Below are 25652 nucleotides of genomic sequence, written 5' to 3'. Positions count from 1 at the left end.
ATTCTAGGCTTTGGCCTGGGGCTGTGGCTCAGTTTAGAGTGCTCAGCTAGCATATGTGAGGCACTGGGTTGGATCCCCAGCACCACATAAAAATAAATAAATAAAATAAAGCTTTGTGTCCAACTACAACTAAAACAAATATTAAAAGAAAAAAAAAAACCTCCAAGCTTTATTTCTCTGAAAGGCATTTAGTGTTCAGTGTTCTGTAATAAAGTACTTTTTAACATGGCAAAATGATAAAAAAGTATTGCAACATAGCATTGAACATCTAGAAAATATAGGAATAATTGTTCTGTGCATTTGTCTTGTTTTCAAAATCTTCAGACAAAATTTTACTTACTGTTAGATCTTTGTTTATTTTTTGTGGTGAAAGAGCAAGTGAACAAATCAATGGATATTTATTTTAAGTTTATGAAGATGCCATGGGCCATTGTTATACTCTAGATTATTATGGCTACTGCAGAAAAATAAAATTATATGATGCTGCTTTCTGTTTTAAAGAAAATCAATAAAAAGCAATTTTATTTGAGCTATAATTTTCAAAATTATAACCAACTGGTTTAGATTCACTGTACAACTAATTCAGTGATGAGCAAAATATGATCGTTAGGATAGCTTTACCAGCTATCGTTAGGATAGCTTTTTTTTTTTTAAGTTGATAAAATAAAACAAGTTTAGTCATCACAGATAGTTTATATATATATTTGTTTTTTTATATTTCAGGTATACATAATAATTTAAGAACTTCACTGTGTCCCATTTTGTATAATAATATTTTCTGGAATAATGGACTATAATACTGTGTGTTGCTTATAGAGAATTGGCTCTAATAATAATACTTATCACACACCAAGTTCTTGCTAGGGACCAGATACTATGCCAAACACTTGACATAAATCTCTTATTTGATCAAGCTAATACCCCTGAAAGGTAGATGCTGTGTTTCTTTCTGTGTTAAAGATCTAGAAACTGAAGTTTGAGTAATTGAATAACTTTCTCAGGGACAAGTCATTAACAAGTACTTATAATCAGATTTAAATCCAATCCGACTCCAAAGTATAGTTGGTTTCGTAAGTTCATTTTATCTTTTAATTTTTATTTTGTTTTATATTTTGGTACCAGGGATGGCATCCAGGCGTGCTTAACCACTGAGCGACAACCTTAGCCCTTTTTATTTTTATTTTGAGACAGGGTATTGCTAAATTGCTTAGGACCTCAGGAAGTTGCTGAGGCTGGCTTTGAACCTGTGATCCTCCTGCCTTAGCCTCTGGAGTCACTGAGATTACACTTGTGCACCACCACATCTAGTTTGTTCTTTATCTTTTTATATAAATCGTTGACCCAGTTTTTGAGGCTCTGGCCAGATGCTGGTCTGGTCCCTTTATTGAATAGCTGAACAACTTGGTCTTAGACTTAGGTCCATTCTGAAACCATTTTCCTTTTCAGGCTCTCACACTAGGCTTCTATGGACCAGCCCTAGTCATCCTCTGGCCAAATATCAAGTAACTAATGGCAGCCCCTTTGCCCTGAAGCACCAGAAATTCAAATTAGCACAGTTACAAGGAGCTCAGGAAACCAAGTCAATCCCACCTAGCTTCCCACACATCTGTTGCTCCCCCAGCTCCAACTTGCTGTTATAGTTTCCCAGGGAGCAGACCTTGTTGCCCCTGTCTTCCCTGCCTGGCAGTTTGAGTTATAAATCACAAAGAATTCTGCCTTTCATCTATCTGATTGTCATTGGATTGTGTCTTGCTGTTATCACAACAATCTTAAATCTTACAAAACACAGAGTCTACTCCCTTTACCTTGGAACTTTCCACCGTCCTGAGAGTGTATGGCAAAGGCATTTAAACAGCTATTTATCAGCTTAGATGGGTTACTATTATGAAAACTAGACCAGGGCTTCAGATTATAAGGCAACTATTCCTCTTTTGCATACATACTAAGTTTGTCTTGATTCTTATTAGATCGAATTGTTTACAAGCATTTCTCTAAGCACTTTTCTCCCATGTGACAATATAGATTATATTTAAGATTACATTAAATTCAATAGGGCAAAAAGGAGGTTGTAAAATAAATTTACCTCAGCAACAGGATAACTGTTAGCTCCCCTAGCAGAGATACCTCTGGTGTAGCCAGGTCCACAGGGACCTTGATGATGTCTTACCAGATCCTTATTGTTGTCCCTTGATGGAAGTGGTAATATCTCAGTTTTGTGGAAGGAGCCTTAAGTCTATACGTACCCTGATGTTGGGCTGTGGAGCCATACCTTGGTGAATAAGGAACCCCAGCCCAGGGAGCGCCTCTCCACTAGGGGATGGGGTGGGCCTCTCTGCACAGGGTGCTGGGACAGGCCTCTCTCTGAGTTGTAGTGCCTTGCAGAGCTTGAGATGAGTACCTTTACTGGGTAAACATTAATTTTTTGAAAAGTAAAAAATAGAAAATGCAGAACAGCAGATGATGAACTTTGCCATGAGTGTCAATGGTTTTGTGAAGCTGCCAGTATCAAAGTAAAGCTCTCTTTGCCTTTGTGAACTGTATCAATTATCCTAAAAAGACTAGCTGAATTAAAATCATAATGTTGTTACAAAAACGTAATATCTTTAGCTGGATCACTCTGGAGTTACTTCGTCTTTGTCATGTGGCTTCTTAAACTATGTGACCCCCTAAATAAAAGTGTGTGAATCATGAATGAGAAAGAAAGAATCATAATTCATTTCAGGGGTCATCAAAATATGTTTCATGGACCAAATCCAACTTTGGATGTAATATACAGATGTAAATACACAGATACATACATTCACTGAACTGTTGCTTAGGGTAGCATATACACCATAAGGACACAGCTCAGTAATTGGGACAGAGACTACCCATTGGGGCTATTTATTGCAAACACCTCATTTCCACATCTGGGGGGAAATTATCACTAATGTTCTTATCTCTGAAGTGTTCAAGTGCAAGGGACCTATTTGAAGTTATATTTATTTACTTAATATTTCACTGTATTGAATTATTTAGATGTTGTAATAATTCTTTTCCCATTCTATAAGTTTGTATAACAATTTATTATCATAAACCTTCCAGAAAGCATATCATTTAAAGCCTCTCTTTTTAAAAATTTATTTTACAACCTCCTTTTTGCCCTATTGAATTTAATGTAATCTTAAATATAATCTATATTGTCACATGGGAGAAAAGTGCTTAGAGAAATGCTTGTAAACAATTCAATCTAATAAGAATCAAGACAAACTTAGTATGTATGCAAAAGAGGAATAGTTGCCTTATAATCTGAAGCCCTGGTCTAGTTTTCATAATAGTAACCCATCTAAGCTGATAAATAGCTGTTTAAATGCCTTTGCCATACACTCTCAGGACGGTGGAAAGTTCCAAGGTAAAGGGAGTAGACTCTGTGTTTTGTAAGATTTAAGATTGTTGTGATAACAGCAAGACACACATGGGGTTGCCTCTCTCTTGTTTCTTCTACTAACAGCCAACTTCTTATGATCACCCTTTCACTAGTCATATAATCTAATACCTCTATATTCTCACATTCTACATCATAATCATCTTAGCCAACCCCCATCACTCCTTCTACCATTAGAAACTGTAAACCATTACACAAACCTATTGACTATATGGTAGAAGATAACTGAACTCATCATTTCTGATTATGGCAACAAAACTGTAAATGTAAAAATAGACGCTAAATGATCTATGGCTGCATGTTGGGTATATTGAGTGTTGTAATATTGATCTCCTCCTTAAAGGTGAGGTATTGCTAGCCTGTAGGGATACTATAAGATAATAGGGCAGAAACTGTAATACCTTAGATCTCCACTGCAAGAGAGGAAGACACATAGACATCATGAAAAATCAAGGGAGGAAAGTGCCCCAAACAAACCAAGATATTACAACAATAGAATCCATAGATAGTGCAGTAAATGAAATCCGGAGAAGGAGTTCAGAATATACATAACTAAAATGATCTGGGAATTAAATAATGACCTATGTGAGTAGGTCAAAAATCCATCACTCCAACAAAGAGATAATAGAACAAATACAGTTGATCATCGATCACACCAACAGAGATAAGAGATAAAATACAAGTTACAAGAGATTACTTCAATAAAGAGTTAGAAATTCTGAAAACAAACAAACAGAAATCCTTGAAATGAAAGAAACAATAAGGCAAATAAAAAACTCAACAGAAAGCATCACCAACAGACTAGATCACTTGGAAGACAGGACCTCAGACAATGAAGGCAAAATATAGAATCTTGAAAATAAAGTTGACCTCATAGTGAAAATGGTAAGAAACCTTGAAGAGAGTATTCAAGAATTATAGGATACCATCAAAAGACCAAATTTAATATTTATTGAGATAGAGGAAGTTTCAGAGATTCAAACCAAAGGAATACATAATCTTTTCAATGCAATAATATTAAAAAATTTCCCAAGCATGAAGAATGCATTGGAAAATCAAATACAAGAGACCAAATTACAAAAGATCTACACCAAGATACATTATAATGAAAATGCCTAGCATACAGAATAAGGATAGAATTTTAAAGGCCACAAGAGAGAAAAAAATCAGATTACACATAAGGGAAGACCAATTAAGATCTCAGCAAATTTTTCAGCCCAGACCCTCAAAGCTAGGAGATCCTGGAACAATATATACCAAGCTCTAAAAGATAATGAATTCTAAGCAAGAATCTTTTACCCAGCAAAATTAAGCTTCAGATTTGATGATGAAATAAAAACCTTCCATGACAAACAAAAGCTGAAAGAATTTATAGCAAGAAAGCCTGCACTACAGAACATTCTTGGCAAAATATTCCATGAGGAGTAAATGAAAAACAACAACAAAACCTGCAAAGAGAAGAACTACAATAAAGAAAAAGCCAACCAAAGGAGAAACCAAGTTAAGTTAAATACAAAAAATAAACAAAAATGACCAGAAATATAATCATGTCTCAATAATAACCCTGAATATTAATGGCCTAAACTCACCAATCAAAAGACATAGACTGGTAGATTGAATTAAAAGAAAAAGACCCAACAATATGCTGCCTTCAAAGACTCATCTCATAGAAAAATATGTCCACAGAATGAAGGTGAAAGGTTGGGATAAAATACACCATTCACATGGTCTGAGTAAACAAGCAGGGGTTTACATCTTCATATCAAATAAAGCAGACTTCAAGCCAAAGTTAATCAAAAGGGATAAATGGGCATTTCATACTGCTTAAAGGAAGCATACATAAACAAGACATAACAGTTATAAATATATATGCCTCAAACTATGGAGCATCTATCTTCATCAATCTAACTCTTCTCAAGTTCAAGAGTCAAATAGACCACAACACAATAATTCAGGGTGACTTCAAAACACCTCTTTCACCACTGGATAGATCTTCCAAACAAAAGCTAAACAAAGAAACTTAGAACTCAATAATACAATCAATAACTTAGACTTAAATGACATATATAGAATATATTATCCACCAATGAGCAAATACACTTTCTTCTCAGCAGTACATGGATCCTTCTATAATTAGACCATATGTTATGCCACAAAGCAACTTTTTAGTAAATACAAAAAAGTAGAGATACTATCCTTCATTCTATCAGACCACCATGAAATGAAATTAGAAATCAACCATAAAATAAAAAATAAAAGCTACTCCAACACCTGAAGACTAGATAATATACTACTGAATGAATAATAGATTGCAAAAGACATCAAGGAGGAGATTAAAAAAATTTTAGAGGGAAATGAGAACACTGATCCAACAGATGGAAATCTCTGGGACACCATGAAAGCAGTTCTAAGAGGAAACATCATTGCATGGGGTTTATTCCTTCAAAGAAGAAAAAGTCAAAAAATAAATGATTTAATATTACATCTCAAAGCCCTAGAAAAAGAAGAATGAATCAACCCCAAAAGCAGTAGAAGACAGGAGTTAATTAAAATCAGAGCTGAAACTGAGACAAAAGAAACAACTGAAAAAAAATTGACAAAACAAAAATTGGTTCTCTGAAAAAATAAACAAAATTGACAAACCATTAGCCATGCTAATGAAGAGAAAGAGAGAGAAAACTCAAATTACTAATATCCAAGATTAAAAAGAAAATATCACAACAGACACTACAGAAATACAGAAGATAACTAGAAATTATTTTGAAAATTTGTACTCAAATATAGAAAATATCAAAGGCATCAACAAATTTCTAGAGGCATATGATATGCCTAAGCTAAATCATGATGATATACTCAATTTAAACAGATCAATTTCAAGCAAGGAAATAGAAGATGTCATCAGAAGCCTACCAACCAAGAAAAGCCCAGGACCTGATGGATACACAGCTAAGTTCTACAATACCTTTAAAGAAGAACTAATATCAATATTATTCAATTTATTCCAGAAAACAGAAAAAGAGGGAGCACTTCCAATCTTATTCTGGGCCAATATCACCCTGATTCCAAAATCAGGCAAAGACACTTCAAGGAAAGTAAAATTTGGACCAAAATCTCTAATGAATATAGATGCAAAAATTCTCAATAAAATTCTGGCAAATTAAATACAAAAGCATATAAAAAAGATAGTGTACCATGATCAAGTAGGATTTATCCCAGGGAAGCAAGATTTGTTCAACATTTGGAAATCCATAAATGTAATTCATCACATCAATAGACTCAAACATAAAAATCATATGATCATCTCCATAGATGAAGAGTAAGTATTTGATAAATTATAACACCCTTTCATGTTCAAAACACTAGGGATTTCAGGAACATATCTCAATATTATAAAAGCTATCTATGCTAAGCCCCAGGCCAATATCATTCTAAATGGAGAAAAATTGAAAAGAAAAAAGAAAAAAATTCCCTCTAAAAACTGAAACAAGACAGGGATGCCCTCATTCACCACTTCTATTTAACATAGTTCTTGAAACTCTAGCCAGCGCAATGAGACAGACAAAAGAAATTAAAGGGATATGGATAAAAAAAGAACTCAAATTTATCACTATTTGCTGATGATATGATTCTACACTTAGAAGACTGAAAAAATTCCACCAGAAATCTTCTAGAACTAATGAATGAATTCAGCAAAGTAACAGGATATAAAATCAACACCCATAAATAAAAGTCATTTCTGTACATCAGTGACAAATTCTCAGAAAGAGAAACCAGGAAAACCACTTCATTGACAATAGCTAAAAAAAATAAAATAAAATACTTGGGAATCAACTTAACAAAAGAGGTGAAAGACCTCTACAATGATAACTACAGAATGCTAAAGAAAGAAATTAAAGAAAACTTTAGAAGATGGAAAGATCTCAACAAACATGACTTTAAAAAGAAATCTAGTTCATGAAGTTTTTAACAGTATTGGTCACATACTAACACCTGATAAATAATGGCTATTATTATGATTCATTAAAACAACCAGGAACAGACTGTTTCATAGTGGGATAGGGATGGGGAGCATGGGAAGAATAGACAAACTCTAGATAGGGCAAAGGGGTGGGATGGGTAGGAGGGAGGTAGCATGCATGAGGTTAGAAATGATGGTGGAATGAGATAGACATCATTTTCCAAAATACATGTGTGAAGACACAAATGGTGTGAATATACTTTATATACAATCAGAGATATAAAATATTGTGCTCTATATGTGTAATATGAATTGTAATGCTTTCTGCTGTCATATATAACAAATCAGAATAAAAAAAGAAGATGGAAAGATCTACCTTGTTCTTGGATAGGCAGAATTAATATTGTAAAAATGACCATACCATAAAAACTTCTATACAGATTCAATGCAATCCCAATCAAAATCCTAATGACATTCCTCATAGAAATAAAAAAAAAACATGAAATTTATCTGGAAAAATAGGAGAACCAGAATAGCCAAAGCAATCCTTAGTAAGAAGAGTGAAGCTGATGGCATTACTATTCCAGACTTTAAACTATACTTCAGAGCAAAAGTAACAATAACAGCCTGGCATTGGCACCAAAATAAACCTGTGTACCAATGTTACAGAATAGAGGACACAGAGACAACCCACATAATTACAGTTATCTCAATTAGACAAAGGCACCAAAAACATATATTGGAGAACAGATAGCCTCTTCAACAAATGGTGCTGGGAAAACTGGAAATCTATATGTAACAAAATGAAATTAAACCTCTCTCTTTCACCATGCACAAAACTCAACTCAAAGTGGATCAAAAACCTAGGAATTAAACCAGAGACCTTGGGCCTAATGGAAGAAAAAGTAGGCCCAAATCTCCATCATTTCGGATTAGGCCCCAACTTCCTTAATAAGACTCCTATAGCGCAAGAATTAAAACTAAGAATCAACAAATGGGATGGATTTAAACTAAAAAGCTTCTTATCAGCAAAAGAAACAATCAGTGAGGTGAACAGAGAGCCTACAGAATGGGAGCAAATCTTTACCACAAGCACATCAGATAGAACACAATCTCTAAGATATATAAAGCACTCAAAAACCATAAAACCAAAAAAACCAAAAAACAAATAACCCAATCAATAAATGGGCCAAGGAACTGAACAGACACTTCTCAGAAGAGTATATACAATCAATCAACAAATATATGAAAAAATATTCAACATCTCTAGCTATTATAGAAATGCAAATCAAAAGTACTCTAAGATTTTATCTCACTCCAGTCAGAATGGCAGCTATCAAGAATACAAAAAACAATAAGTTTTGGTGAGGATATGGGGAAAAAGGCACACTCATATATTACTGGTGGGACTGCAAATTGGTGCAGCTAATCTGGAAAGTATTATGGAGAGTCCTTAGAAAACTTGGAATGGAATCATCATTTGACCCAGCTATCCCACTCCTAAATTTATAACCAAAGGACTTAAAAACAGCCTACTACAGGGACACAGCCACATCAATGTTTATAGCAGCACAATTCACAATAGCTAAACTGTATAACCAACCCATATGCCCTTTAGTAGATGAATGGATAGGGGAAACTTTGGTATCTATACACAATGGAATATTACTCAGTAATAAAAGAGAATAAAATTATTGCATTTGCAAGCAAATGGATGGAGCTAGAGAATATAATGCTAAATGAATTTAGCCAATCCCAAAAAAACAAAGGCCGAATGTTTTCTTTGATATGAGGATGCTGACTCATAATGTCAATGTGTTGGGGGAGCATGGGAGAAATGGGGGAACTTTAGATAGGGCAAAGGGGTGGGGGGGTAAGGGAGGGGGCACGGGGGTAGGAAAGACAATGGAATGAGTTAGACATCATTACCCTAAGTACATGTATGAAGACACACACGCACACACACAAAAAAGGTGTTCATCTTTCACAGGCAGTAAGCTCTTGGCTGGGACCTGAAATGAATAACTCCTTTTCATGACAGGACATTAATAATAATAATAATAATAATAATAATAATAGTAAACACTAGCTATTGAATATTTACTGTGTGAAATCCTGCCCTTCTCTTTAACACAGACCCATTTTTTTTGGAAGACTTTTTGACTCCATGGACCAGGTTTTAGATCATTTTATTTCTAACCCCTTATAGCCCTGTAGTTTTCTTTGTACCTCAGCACTTACCTCACCGTGAGGATCTTACTGTCATTTTCCTCCTAAGCTGGTAGTAAGTGTCTTGGACTCAGGATCATGATTTATTCATCTTTATATCCCTAGGGTCTCTCAAAATGCCTGGCTCCTAATAGGCTCTGATACTATTAATACTTACAAAATAAGTGAATGAACATATACCTCAGGACATAGTGCAGTGGCTGGCCTCCTGAGGTCCTTAGAAACGGAAAGGAAAATCTGAATCTTGGTGTAATTGAGGCTCAGTTGTATGAAACGCTCATCATTGTGAATTATTCTAGCACAAATTATAAGCTTTAAAAATGCAATGTTCTGGAACTTATTGTATTGTAAGTTCTCTTAAATTTCACTCCCTTGTTTGGGCACGCACTTATTCTGATTGTTTGTTGGTTTGTTCACTCAAGGGAGAGAGAAAGCAGGTTTGAGAACAATCTGACTTCTATTGCTTTCCTTGTCCAATTCCCCTTTGGTTTTCTTTTTCACAGGACCAGAACCAGAATGCCTAGAGATGTGTGCAGATAAGCTACCAGGAATGAAACCCTAATTCAAGTTTGGCACAAAATAAGGTACTTTCCCAAATGTATTTTACAATGTGCTGACTGTAATACTTTGACCATAAACCACTGGTAATAACAAGAAATTAGGCCCTGGTTAGAAATATATTACACATTGCCAAATCCTTCTGTGGATTAAACTACTACATATTTTTAGGTTAAAGAAAACTAGCTCTTTTGTATTTTGGCCAAATTTGACTTTGTTTTGAAATTACGTGGCGTGAGAGGAGAATTTTTAGCTGATAATTCATTTTACATGATTTGTTTCACATGGAGATATGTTTACAATACCGTTAGGTAAATAAATGTCTTTTCTATTAAAGAGGACAAAAGCACACTCAGTCATGCTTATTTGTTTCCAGGAGAAAATACTGATTGTTTGGCAAGAGAGAGGAAGGTGGAAGTAGATAGGAATTCTGATCTTAGGTCACTGGAAATGAGGTAAGCCTATATGGGGGTTTAGAAGAGAAATAATGACCAAAGTGCGGGGGGGGGGAGGGGAAGCAAAAACCAAAAAATAAAACCCTCTGATGATCCCAGAGAAACATTTGGAAGAGTCTTGAACCTCATTCTAGAGATTATTCCTGCTAGGTTGGCACCCAATTCTCTAATTCTCATTGGACTTGCTTGGTTATGTTCAGTAAATCACATATATGTAGTTTCCACATGTTGACAATACTCATTTCCCCTTGGTTGATTTTTTTTTATTCTTTTTCTCTTAGAAAATGCAGTAGTAAAAACATGTTGATGAAAAGGGACATTTTGAGGGGGGATAGTGGAGGATAGGAAAGGCAGCAGAATACAACAGACACTAGTATGGCAGTATGTAAAACAGTGGATGTGTAACCGATGTGATTCTGCAATCTGTATACGGAGTAAAAATGGGAGTTCATAACCCACTTGAATCAAATGTGTGAAATATGATATGTCAAGAACTATGTAATGTTTTGAACAACCAACAATAAAAATTTAAAAAAAAAGAAAAGAAAAGGGACATTTTGGAATAATTCCTGTAAAACGATTGAATGAAGTAAGACCTGCAGCAGACCTGCCTTTCTCTAGTAATTTACAGTCCTCAGCACTGGTTCAGTGAGCATGATGGAAAAGCTCATGCCACAGGAAACATCTTATTAGAATTTCTAAAGAAAGAAACATTTCTCTGAAAGTAGTTTATGCCAAGGATAGACTCTACTAATTATTTATTCATTTGACAGATATTTATTGCTTACTAGATAGAAGCAGGTGAAAGTAATTTTTTGAAGAAAGTCATTGTAATTTATAGTCCCTTCAATAGAGGAGCTTAATCTGTTGTAAAAATTTACAATTTGACATTTGGACATGATGGTTGCTATGAGAAATTCACACTCCCAAATTCCAACATTGATTCTTATTTGTGATAAGTCTGAGCACAGAGTTTTAAAGTTTTGCCTACTTGGTCACTTTTATAATTGATATTAATGCATGTTTTCTTATTTTTTTATTTCCCTCTCAAGTCATTCCTGGAAAATAATTTTACTAACTATTAGATCTAATCCTGTAGAGTGATTCATGAACATATTTTCAGCAAAATAAGAAAAAAATACATTTTGCTTACATAAATAAAATTCCCTTTTAACACAAACCTGGTAATACTTATTCATAGCTTAATAACCCTAACAAGGATTTTACTATAAAATATTCTTTAGCATTTAAGAAATGAAAAGCATTCCAATTTTAGTTGATGATTTATTATATTAAGAAGGTTCAAAGCTAGGCCTGGTGGCACAAACCTATAGTCTGAGCTACTCAGGAAGCTGAGATAGAAGGATTAGAATAGCCAAGGCAACTCTGCAAAACCCTGTCTCAAAAGACAAAAGAAAACAGAAAGAAGGAAAAAAAAAAAGACTGGGTGTATAGCTGAGTGGTAAAGTACCCCAGGTTCAATGTCCAGTACTGCAGGGGTGGGGGAGAATGCTTAAAATATAGATTTTGATGATAATAATCATAATGTTTACTTGGATATTTCTGTTTATTAACAGCGACTCTTGATTAAAATATAGTGTACATCTATGTGCAAGATGAAAATATCTATTCCTTCTTTTGACAAGTTAACATAGACATACACTGTCATGGGCTGTGTTTGTAAATGCAAGGTGATATCACTTTTTCATAAACCTGAAGTTCTAAGTTTTAGATTCTTTACCCTGGATTCCTTTTTAGGGGAGCAAAGGTTATTGATAAAATACCACAATTTCCCCAAATTTAAGCCATTTTTTCCCCATAGAGTATTTAACAGCACTCTTCAACTATAAGTATTCAAAGACTCTGAGGCCTGAACACTGTAAAATGTAAAATGTAAAATGTACATGTAAAATGAAGGAGTCCCAGTCCCTCAGAGTATTGTTGTTTCCTAGATTCTCATTAATACTGTGTTGAGCTATCAAGAAACTCATGGTACCGGGTAATGCTGATTCATCTTTTGCATAATCTTTGGAAATAAACACACCATTTGAAATCTAATCTTTCTGTTATCTAACAGATTGTTTGACCTACTAAATGCAAGAGTAATGAGAGTTGCAGCCTATTCAATGTCATATTCAAATCGTATACATGAACACTTCAATACTTTCATCAGTCTCCATATGAACACAATGGAATTGCCTCACTTAAACCCTAGGGTTTTCAGATACACGTTTAAATGACTTAGACTGAAAAGTTAATAGAATGTCATACCATACAGCAGAAAGAACACTAAACTTGGAATCAAGGAGGCAATTGTTGTGATTTATATTTTACTGCTTCTTGCAGTGTGACTTTTGGCAAGCTATTTTAGCTTCTAAAGTCTGGGTGTTATGATTTAGATGTGGTGTTCCCCAAAAGCTCACCTGTGAGACAATGCAAGAAGGTTTGGAGAAGTGATTGGGTCATAGTCTTAACCTAATCAGCTAATTGATCCCTGATGGGATTAACTGGGTGTTAACCAGAGGCAGGTGGGGTGTGGCTGGAGGAAGTGGTTCATTGGGGGTGTGGCTAGGTTTTTTTTGTATCTGAAGAGTGGAGTCTCTCTCTGCTTTCTATTAACCATGTGAGCTGATTTCCTCTGCCACACTCTTTGGCCATGATATTTTGACTCACCTTGAGCCCCAAGGAATGCAGCCAGCCTTCTATGGACTAAGACCTCGGAAAACGTGAGCCCTCAAATAAACCCTTCCTCCTCGACAATTGTTCTAGTCAGGTCTTTTAGTTGTAGCAGTGAAAAAACTGACTAACCTACTTGTTTCCTTATCTCTTCAATTTCTACCCATGTCTAAAATTCATTGCTTCCTTACAGCTAAAAGGCTAAATGGACAGAAATGGTCTGGTTTGAATGAATTCAGTATTTATGGTGGTTAACTAACTGGCTCCAATAGCCCCAACTTTGTAGTTTCTTTTATGACTTCAACTTTTTATTTTATTTTGAATGTCTGTTTTTTTATAGCATCATCTTTCCTGATCATTTTGCTCCTCTGTATAATTTGACATAGAAGCTTGATTATACAAAGTACTGATAGAAGCAACAAAGATGAGCATAGAAACCTGGAATTGTGTACTTGAGGTATTACATTGGAAAGAGAACTTAATTGTTATATCCATTTTTTCTTAAATAGAAGTTTTTTTTTTTTTTTTTTTGGTAGAGTAATTTTAGGTTCACACACAAAAAAAAAAAATTGAGAGAAAGGCAGAGATTTCCCATATCCCCCCCCTTTTTATAACTTCCTTATCACCATGTAAAACAATCATCTTTTCATCTGTGACATTTAGGCATTCACTAATTTATTCAGATTATTATGAATACTTGTCAACCAAGTAAAATCATAAATTTCTTCCCATCTTCTCCCTGAAACTGTTCTTACTAAGATTTATTTAATTCTCATTCTCTTTCTCTCTCTCTCTCTCTTTTTCCTTCCTTTTTTCTGTACCAGGGATTTAACCCAGGGGCACTTAACCATTGACACACATCCCCAGCTCAATTTTTATTTTGAGACAGAATCTCGATAAGTTTCTGAAGCTGGCTTTGAACTTGCAATCCTTCTGCCTCAGTCCCTTGAGCTGCTGAGATTTACAGGCATGTGTCACCACTCCTGGCTCTTAATAAGATTTCTTAAATACCATATTCTCATTTCTTTTCCTTCCTTATTTTACTGAATGTAGATTTGATATTTACATTCCTTTGAATCTTTCTTCCCTTAACTTTCAAAATCTCATTCCCCTGTCCTCTGGTCACTCTGATTCAGAATTCTTTGCTTGCTCACCTTCCTAGTGCCTTTCCAGTATCTTTCGACTCTGAGTTTTTAAATTCAAGATGATGGGCTTCAAATAGTTATCTTGAATTTTAAACTTTCTCCGAGGTCCAGATCCCTGTTTCCAACAGTAGCCTACTCCATTCAGATTTTCTACAAGACCCTTAAGTTCAACGCAGATAAAGTAAATTTTAATACCCACCACCACCAAAGGTTTCTACCCTTCTAATGCTTATTTTTAATACTAGAAATCATCTGTTCTAGTTTTCTGTCACTATAAGGAAATACTTGAGAAATTTATAAATAGAAAACATTTATTTTGGAGGCGCAGCGGCCTGCTGAGAGACAGAGCCGCCCCCTCCCCCCCTGCCTGCAAGGTAGACGGAACTGTGACCACCCACAGAACAGGCCCAGCGGCCTGCGGAAGGATAGAGCCGCCCCCCCCCCCCCACGCCTGCAAGGTAGGCGGACCTGCGACCCACCGGCAGAACAGGCCCAGCGGCCTGCAGAGGGGCAGTGCCGCTGCCCGTGCCTGCAAAGTAGGCAGAACTGCGACCACGGACAGAACAAGCCCAGCGGCCCGCAGAGGGGCAGAGCCGCCGCCCGCGCCTTCGAGGGAGACTTTGCAACTATACAAGAGCAATATAAATATATAGGGGGAAAATTCAATAGCACAACAGTTTCACCAAGCAGAAAGAAATGCGAACAGTATGAAGAGACAAGGAAAGAAAGGACCACAAGCAATGCAGGTCAACTCAACTGTAGAAGAGGTAATATCTGAGGCAGATGGAATGTCAGATAAAGAATTCAGGATATACATGCTTCAGATGATCTGGAGTCTCAAGGAAGACATCAGACAGCAAAATCAGACAATGAAAGATCACTTCAACAATGAATTCCATAAACAAATCCAAGAAGCAAAAGATCAACTATACAGGGAGATAGAGGTGATAAAATACAAACAAACAGAAATCCTAGAAATGCAGGAAGCAATAAACCAACCTAAAAACTCAATGGAGAATACTACCAGCAGAGTAGAACACTTAGAAGATAGAACATCAGACAATGAAGACAAAGTATTTCAACTTGAAAAGAATATAGACAGCTCAGCAAGACTGTTAAGAAACCATGAGCAGAACATCCAAGAAATATGGAATAACATCAAGAGACCAAATTTAAGAGTCATTGGGATACAGGAAGGGATAGAGTTTCAAACCAAAGGAATGAGCAATCTATTCAATGAAATAATACGAGAAAACTTCCCAGACTTGAAGAATGAGACAGAATCCCAAATCCTAGAAGTCTACAGGACGCCGAATGTGCAAAATCATAAGAGATCCACACCTAGACACATTATAATGAAGATGCCCAACATACAGAATAAGGAGAGAATTTTAAAAGCTACAAGAGAAAGGAAGCAGATTACATTTAGGGGTAAGCCAATCAGGATAACAGCTGATCTTTCAACACAGACTCTGAAAGCTAGAAGATCCTGGAATAACATATTTCAAACACTGAAAGAAAATGGGTTCCAACCAAGAATTGTGTATCCAGCGAAATTAAGCTTCAGGATGGAAGATGAAATTAAAACCTTCCACGATAAACAAAAGTTAAAAGAATTTGCAGCTAGAAAACCATCTCTCCAAAACATCCTCGGCAAAACATTACAGGAAGAGGAAATGGAAAATAACAATGAAAACCAACAGTGGGAGGTAGGACAGTAAAGGGGGGGAAATAATCAAAGAGGAAAACAAACCATGTTTAGTAACAGAAATAAACAAATATGGCTGGAAGAACAACCCATATCTCAATAATAACCCTAAATGTTAATGGCTTAAACTCACCAATTAAGAGACACAGGCTAGTAGAATGGATCACAAAACAAGACCCAACAAAATGCTGCCTACAGGAGATGCATTTGATAGGAAAAGACATACATAGGCTGAAGGTGAAAGGTTGGGAAAAATCATATCACTCATATGGACTTCGAAAACAAGCAGGAGTGTCCATACTCATATCAAATAAAATAGATTTCAAGCCCAAGTTAATCAAAAGGGATAAAGAGGGACACTACCTACTGCTCAAAGGAACCATACACCAACAAGACATAACAATCATAAATATATATGCCCCAAACAATGGTGCAGCTATGTTCATCAAACAAACTCTTCTCAAGTTTAAGAGTCTAATAGACCACCATACAATAATCATGGGAGACTTCAACACACCTCTCTCACCAATGGACAGATCTTCCAAACAAAAGTTGAATATGGAAACTATAGAACTCAATAACACAATTAATAACCTAGACTTAATTGACATATATAGAATATACTACCCAACATCAAGCAGTTACACTTTTTTCTCGGCAGCACATGGATCCTTCTCAAAAATAGACCATATATTATGTCACAGGGCAACTCTTAGACAATATAAAGGAGTAGAGATAATACCACGCATCTTATCTGATCATAATGGAAAGAAACTGAAAATCAACAATAAAAGAAGGAAGGAAAAATCATGCATCACTTGGAGAATAAACAATAGGTTACTGAATGATCAATAGGTTATAGAAGACATCAAGGAGGAAATTAAAAAAATTCTTAGAGATAAATGAAAACACAGACACAACATATCGGAATCTATGGGACACATTGAAAGCAGTTCTAAGAGGAAAATTCATTGCTTGGAGTTCATTCCTTAAAAAAAGGAAAAACCAACAAATAAATGATCTCATACTTCATCTCAAAATCCTAGAAAAAGAAGAGCAAAACAACAGCAAAAGAAGTAGAAAGCAAGAAATAATTAAAATCAGAGCTGAAATTAATGAAATCGAAACAAAAGAAACAATTGAAAAAATTGACAAAACTAAAAGTTGTTTCTTTGAAAAAATAAACAAAATCGACAGACCCTTAGCCATGCTAGCGAAGAGAAGAAGAGAGAGAACTCAAATTACTAGCATACGGGATGAAAAAGGCAATATCCAACAGACACTTCAGAAATACAGAAGATAATTAGAAATTATTTTGAATCCTTATACTCCAATAAATTAGAAGATAGTGAAGGCATTGATAAATTTCTTAAGTCATATGATCTGCCCAGATTGAGTCAAGAGGATATAGACAACCTAAACAGACCAATATCAATTGAGGAAATAGAAGAAACCATCAAAAGACTACCAACTAAGAAAAGCCCAGGACCGGATGGGTATACAGCAGAGTTTTACAAAACCTTTAAAGAGGAAATAATACCAATAATTTTCAAGCTACTTCAGGAAATAGAAAAAGAGGGAGAACTTCCAAATTCATTCTACGAGGCCAACATCACCCTGATACCTAAACCAGACAAAGACACTTCAAAGAAAGAAAACTACAGACCAATATCTCTAATGAACCTAGATGCAAAAATCCTCAATAAAATTCTGGCGAATCGGATACAAAAACATATCAAAAAAATTGTGCACCATGATCAAGTAGGATTCATCCCTGGGATGCAAGGCTGGTTCAATATACGGAAATCAATAAATGTTATTCACCACATCAATAGACTTAAAAATAAGAACCATATGATCATCTCGATAGATGCGGAAAAAGCATTCGACAAAGTACAGCATCCCTTTATGTTCAAAACTCTAGAAAAACTAGGGATAACAGGAACATACCTCAATATTGTAAAAGCAATCTATGCTAAGCCTCAGGCTAGCATCATTCTGAATGGAGAAAAACTGAAGACATTCCCTCTAAAATCTGGAACAAGACAGGGATGCCCTCTCTCACCACTTCTGATCAACATAGTTCTCGTAACACTGGCCAGAGCAATTAGACAGACGAAAGAAATTAAAGGCACAAAAATAGGAAAAGAAGAACTTAAATTATCACTATTTGCTGATGACATGATTCTATACCTAGCAGACCAAAAAGGGTCTACAAAGAAACTATTAGAGCTAATAAATGAATTCAGCAAAGTGGCAGGCTATAAAATCAACATGCATAAATCAAAGGCATTCCTGTATATCAGCGACAAATCCTCTGAAATGGAAATGAGGACAACCACTCCATTCACAATATCCTCAAAAAAAATAAAATACTTGGGAATCAACCTAACAAAAGAGGTGAAAGACTTATACAATGAAAACTACAGAACCCTAAAGAGAGAAATAGAAGAAGATCTTAGAAGATGGAAAAATATACCCTGTTCATGGATAGGCAGAACTAACATCATCAAAATGGTGATATTACCAAAAGTTCTCTATAGGTTTAATGCAATGCCAATCAAAATCCCAACGGCATTTCTTGTAGAAATAGAGAAAGCAATCATGAAATTCATATGGAAAAATAAAAGACCCAGAATAGCAAAAACAATGCTAAGCAGGAAGTGTGAATCAGGCGGTATAGCGATACCAGACTTCAAACTATACTACAGAGCAATAGTAACAAAAACAGCATGGTACTGGTACCAAAACAGGCGGGTGGACCAATGGTACAGAATAGAGGACACAGAAACCAATCCACAAAACTACAACTATCTTATATTTGATAAAGGGGCTAAAAGCATGCAATGGAGGAAGGATAGCATCCTCAACAAATGGTGCTGGGAAAACTGGAAATCCATATGCAACAAAATGAAACTGAATCCCTTTCTCTCGCCATGCACAAAAGTTAATACAAAATGGATCAAGGAGCTTGATATCAAATCAGAGACACGCTGTCTGATAGAAGAAAAAGTTGGCTATGATCTACATACTGTGGGGTCGGGCTCCAAATTCCTCAATAGGACACCCATAGCACAAAAGTTAGTAACTAGAATCAACAAATGGGACTTACTCAAACTAAAAAGTTTTTTCTCAGCAAAAGAAACAATAAGAGAGGTAAATAGGGAGCCTACATCCTGGGAACAAATATTTACTCCTCACACTTCAGATAGAGCCCTAATATCCAGAGTATACAAAGAACTCAAAAAATTAGACAATAAGATAACAAATAACCCAATCAACAAATGGGCCAAGGACCTGAACAGACACTTCTCAGAGGGGGACATACAATCAATCAACAAGTACATGAAAAAATGCTCACCATCTCTAGCAGTCAGAGAAATGCAAATCAAAACCAAAATGCAAATCAAAACTAAGATACCATCTCACTCCAGTAAGATTGGCAGCCATTATGAAGTCAAACAACAACAAGTGCTGGAGAGGATGTGGGGAAAAGGGTACACTTGTACATTGCTGGTGGGACTGCAAATTGGTGCAGCCAATTTGGAAAGCAGTATGGAGATTTCTTGGAAAGCTGGGACTGGAACCACCATTTGACCCAGCTATTCCCCTTCTAGGTCTATTCCCTAAAGACCTAAAAAGAGCATGCTACAGGGACACTGCTACATCGATGTTCATAGCAGCACAATTCACAATAGCAAGACTGTGGAACCAACCTAGATGCCCTTCAATAGATGAATGGATAAAAAAAATGTGGCATTTATACACAATGGAGTATTACTCTGCATTAAAAAATGACAAAATCATAGAATTTGCAGGGAAATGGATGGCATTAGAGCAGATTATGCTAACTGAAGCTAGCCAATCCCTAAAAAACAAATGCTAAATGTCTTCTTTGATATAAGGATTGTAACTAAGAACAGAGTAGGGACGAAGAGCATGAGAAGAAGATTAACATTAAACAGGGATGAGAGGTGGGAGGGAAAGGGAGAGAGAAGGGAAATTGCATGGAAATGGAAGGAGACCCTCAGGGTTATACAAAATTTCATACAAGAGGAAGTGAGGGGAAAGGGGAAAATAATACAAAGGGGAGAAATGAATGACAGTAGAGGGGGTAGAGAGAGAAGAGGGGAGGGGAGGGGAGGGGGGATAGTAGAGGATAGGAAAGGCAGCAGAATACAACAGACACTAGTATGGCAATATGTAAATCAATGGATGTGTAACTGATGTGATTCTGCAATTTGTATACGGGGTAAAAATGGGAGTTCATAACCCACTTGAATCAAAGTGTGAAATATGATATATCAAGAACTATGTAATGTTTTGAACAATCAACAATAAAAAATTTAAAAAAAAAGATTTATTTTGGCTTATAGTTTTGGGAGTTCCAGTTCATGATCAATTGGCTCCATTGTTTTAGACCTATGGTAATGCATAGCTGGAATATGTGGCAGGGCAAAACAACTCACCCTATGAGCTAGGGTACAAAGAACAGGAAGAGGAAGAGGAAGTGGCCAGGGTGCTTAAACTCCTTCAAGGACACATCCCTAAATGATCTATGGATCTCTCACTAGGCTCATTACCCCCCAATGGTACCACACTGGGTATGTTAGTCAGCTTTTCATTAACTGATAACATACTTGGTAAGATCAATTTAAGAGGAGAAAATGTTTATTTTGGTTCATGGTTTAGGAGGTTTTGTTCCATGATTACCTGGCTACATTGTTTCAAGCTTGAGGTGAGGCAGTATATATGGCAGAAGGGAGTCATGGAAGAAAGTGGTTTACCTCATGGTAGATGGGAAGTAGAAAGTGGAGGAAGGGAAGGGGCTGGGGACAAGATGAACCCCTTCCAGGGCATGCCCCTAGTGACCCATTTCCTCCAATTAGGCCCCACCTCCTAGTTTCCATATCTTCCAAATAATGCCATCAAATTATTAGCCCAATCACTTCCACAGATCTCTACCTCTGCACATTGCTTTACTAGGGACAAAGACTTTAATACAAGAGTCTTTGGGGTACACATTATATCCAAACCATAATACTGGAGACCAAATGTTTAACATGTGGGCCTTTTGGGGGCATTTATTATCCAAATTAAAGTACCATCTATGCAATCATGTAAGAAAGAAATGGGAAAGGGAACTCATGCTCTTATTTCCTGTGGAGTTCATGTTTGAGTTTGAATTCAGCTGTATGTATTCTACTTACTATTAGTGTGACCTTGGAGAAGATAGTTGCCTTAGTTTCTACAACTGTAAAATGGGCATTTTAATAAAATAAACCCTTCCAGGTTACTCTGAGCTTTAAATATGTTAATAAGATATGAAGTTCTTAGAATGTATCTGACAAAGAGTGAATGCAATTAAGGTTTAGATATTATTGTTATTATCATTTTCTCCATTATTACTTTAAGTGTATTCTGAATCACTGCTATTGCCTTGGGGGGCTTCATGATCTTTGTCTTGGATTGCTGAGCTACTCACTCCTCAAAGTTTCTCTTATTTTTAGTCATTCCCTTTCTTAACTTTTATACTTTGATCTACCACTTGACTGACCCCTCAGACTCTGTAAAAAGTCCACCTGATAATTTGCTTTAATTGTTTGCATATTCTTCTAGGTGAATAATATTATTGAGGAGAGAGATAATGTCCTGCACATCTTTGTATTTCTAGTGCTTGGCATTGAGCTAACATAAAGCTTTGTTAAAATAATGAATGAATGTTTGTTTATTTAGGCCTTAAGATGTAATGCAAAGCTTAAAATTTCAATGATCAAATTATACTTACTAAATAGCATACTGAACAGATTTTTTTTTAAAAAAGTCTATGGTGCTATTATTCTATATGCATTTAAAGCATATAATGCATAATCCAAGTTATTAAGTTTGAATTTCCTACTCCATTTAGAATACTATTACACAGATTGCTGCAGCAAGTTTCTAGGTCTAATCTTAACACTTTTTTGTGTAAATAAATGATCTTTGTTTAATCTTTTACTATTGGACAAGGCCAATTAGAAGCTACTTTTTATTGTTTTCTTAAGAGAATTAAGAATCCATGATAGGCTGTCTCTAAACTTGTAATTCAAAAACATAAGGATTGTTGAGACGAGCTTTAGAAGAAAAATATTTAACACCTCCTTCTTCTCCAGAGCACCCAGGACAACACACCAGAGTTCTCAGTAGATAAGGTATATGCTAAAACTTATAATCCATGTTTTATTATGGTTTGTTGGCCACTAATTGACTGTTAATCTTTTGAGAAAACAAAACAATTGGTGAAATCTTTATAACTATGATGATCTGTTTTGAAAATACTGGCTTCAAGCATAATTTCTTCTGAATTTCTTCTATGAATATGCTATAGCTGTGCCAAAGAATTCATTAATTTAGCAGTATAAGCATAAATTCCAAGACATCTTGGGAAAATTTGTCAGATTATTTGATAATTATTGACTTCACTTCAAATTTTGATATGATCATAAAATTATACTCAGAGCAATACTCCAGAACATTGAATGAATAATGGGTTTTATTGGGCTTTAAAATTGATTGGGGCTTTCTGAAAATAGAATCATATATCTTTCTTTTGTGGTGAATTATTGTTTAAGATTGAAAAGTCAATTTTCCATGGATTTAGATGCCAAGAACATTTGCTTCTAAATGAATAGGGATTTGTACATAACTACCTTAATTATAAATACTAATTTAAGTTTATCAAATTATCCATTCTGTGTATTAGTTAAAACGGGAATAATCATTATTTCTTTTGAAATAATTTAAATTTTTGTTATTTTGTTTCTGTGTTAGAATATTAAGTTTGTTCCTGTTTATGCTTTGGTTCTTTACTAAATTATATGTTTCTTAATTGAGCGACTCTCTCTGGTATGTCTTTATATTGTCATCCCACAATGCTTTTAACATATATCCAAAAAATCAGTTTCCATTTAGGTGTATAAATTTGCTGTTTATATTTCTTTAATTCTTAGAACAACACTATGAGATAACTATTATTAGCATATCTTATAAATAAAAAAATCAGATGTTCAATAAGTTGAAAGAACTCCCTATTCTGTTTCACCTGGGCAGAAAATGCAGAGCATGAATTACAGCCCATGATTACTCTGCATTGCGTATTGATTATTACTACAGGCAGGAAATTTAAAAATATATATAAGTTCTAGAAAAATCTTTGGGTAAAGGATACTCAGCAGAACAATCAAAAACAATTCCTTGGAATCTATGATATTCATTTTCTCTGCTATACAAGGATTTATTACTATGGTGGATGAATGAGAGGGATTATTCTCTACTAACCTGGCTGGATTTAGAGACTAAGGTAATTTTGATATTCCAGCTAAGGTTGAGAGATTATGAAAGTGTTAGATTTGATTGGACGGGTAAAGCTACCTGAGTTCTCATTGTGTAATGGTGAGGAGCAGTAGGAGGTGATCAGGGGAAGCACTCCTTTAGGAAGGCTGTTGTATCTTAGTTCCTGGTGGATTAGTTAGACTCATACTCAGCAGGTATGATGCTATTACAGAATCTAGTTCCCAGATGCTCCAGACCACCTTCATGAGAAGAGTCAGATAAGGCTGGGCAAGGTAAGACAACATACAAGTTGACTTTGATTCATGTCAGAGCCTCATTTCCAGTGGAGACCACGATCTTCACATCAGAATCTCCCACTGAATTACATTCCCATCATGTAGACACGTACACTAAGATCAATACCCTTTATAGTGATTGTTTCAAGGATATGCCCATAAATCAGGCAAGGACACTCAGACTGACTTGTAGTCTTCTTTCTTTAAACCATGGAAAGATAAAATATGTTATTATTAGCAAGGGTATTTAATTAGGACATTTTTCATTGTTATAACAAAATAGCTAAGGCAGGCCAACTTCAATAAAAAACAGAGGTTTATTTAATCACAGTGTTGGAGGCTGAAAGTACAAACAGCATGGCACAGGCTGGCCAGGCTCCCCCTTCATTGCTTCATTGTGAATAGCAATGACTGACCCATACTTGAATGAGGGCAAATGACCACATTGCCCAATAGGAATCCAGAAAGAGACCAGGGTTCCACAACTCCTTTTGAGGGCATGGTTTCACTAGGCCCTGACTCTTAAAAGTCCCACTGTGATCCTGGAACCATCTTTCCAACACACAAAGCTTTGTAGGAATACACTTAAGCAATTGACAAAGCATAGCTGTAGTGTAAGTTAAAGTGTCTGGGATCACCATATCAACAATCCTGAGAATATAATCAATACAGAGAAAAGCTGATTGGTGAGAAGAAACAGAAGAGATGGAAGAAAGGAAGTAGGGAGTAGGGAAAGAAGAGCCTGAGTTTTCTTATATTGTTTGAATACCTACTTCTAGACATTTCTGTTGTGCTTCTAAAGTTTTTAGGTTCAAAGACTGTTTTGTTTCTTTACTTTGGTTTTATAATGTACAATCCTCATTGTAACATTGGAGAAGTGATTTCATGTGCTTATAATATAAACAGAGAAAATATAACAATAAAAATAAATAACATCAGCCCAACATAACTGTAAATGATGAAATAATATAATACTTATGAAAATTAGAAGCAACTGTTAATTGTTATTGTTATTTTTAAGTGTTATCTGGATTCTTTGTATTTTCTGGGGGCATAAAAATATGTCTAATATTGGAAAGGGAATAAAACTGTCATTTTGCAGATGATAGGATTGTTTAGTTAGAAAATCTCCAAAATAAAAAAAAATAGTTTTAGGGAAAATGAGGTTTAAGGAAAAGAATTAGATACAAAATTAAAGAATATACATTGCTTTTTTGTGTCTTATGTTCGTCAGCTTTTCATGACTAAAAAAATGCCTAAGATATTCAACTGGAAAAGCAGTAAGGTTTATTTAGGTTCATAGTTTTAGAGATTTTAGTCCATGGTTGATTGGCCCTGTTGCTTTGGGGCTTGTAACAAGGAAGTACATTATGGTGGGAATGTGTGGTCAAACTACTCACCTCATAACTGGGAACAGAAGAGGAGACTGGTGTTCTATAATATCCTTTGAGTGCACAGCACCCATCACCTAAAATTTTCTACTAGGTCCCACCTCTTAAAGGTTTCTGTCAATAGTGCCAAGCTGAGGACCAATCCTTTAATACAAGGGCCATTGGGTGATAGTCCATATCCAAACTATAGCATGCTTCCAGTTGGTATACCTCTGCTAACACCTGAAATATGAAATCAAATAGAAGGTACCACTTGCTGTATTTTCAGAGATTATCAAATACCTAGATAAATCCTATATATAGTGTGTAGGATCCCTATAAAGAAAATTTTAAAACTTTATTGAAAGATGTGAAAAGTATCAGTTAATATTAATGTTTAATTTAATATTTAATCATTATTAATGTGTAGTTAATATTTTGTAATTATTTAACACCATGCTTACAAATAATGTGAAGTTGATATTCAAACCCCCCCAAATGAATTATTAATTGAAAGTAATT

The sequence above is a fragment of the Marmota monax genome, unplaced genomic scaffold, assembly GCF_021218885.2.
Source record: "Marmota monax isolate L192 unplaced genomic scaffold, Marmota_monax_Labrador192_F-V1.1 WCK01_AAM20220418_F8-fsc00036, whole genome shotgun sequence".
Taxonomy (NCBI): Eukaryota; Metazoa; Chordata; class Mammalia; order Rodentia; family Sciuridae; genus Marmota; species Marmota monax.
The sequence above is the reverse complement of the archived record's forward strand: the minus strand, read 5'-3'. Positions refer to the sequence as shown.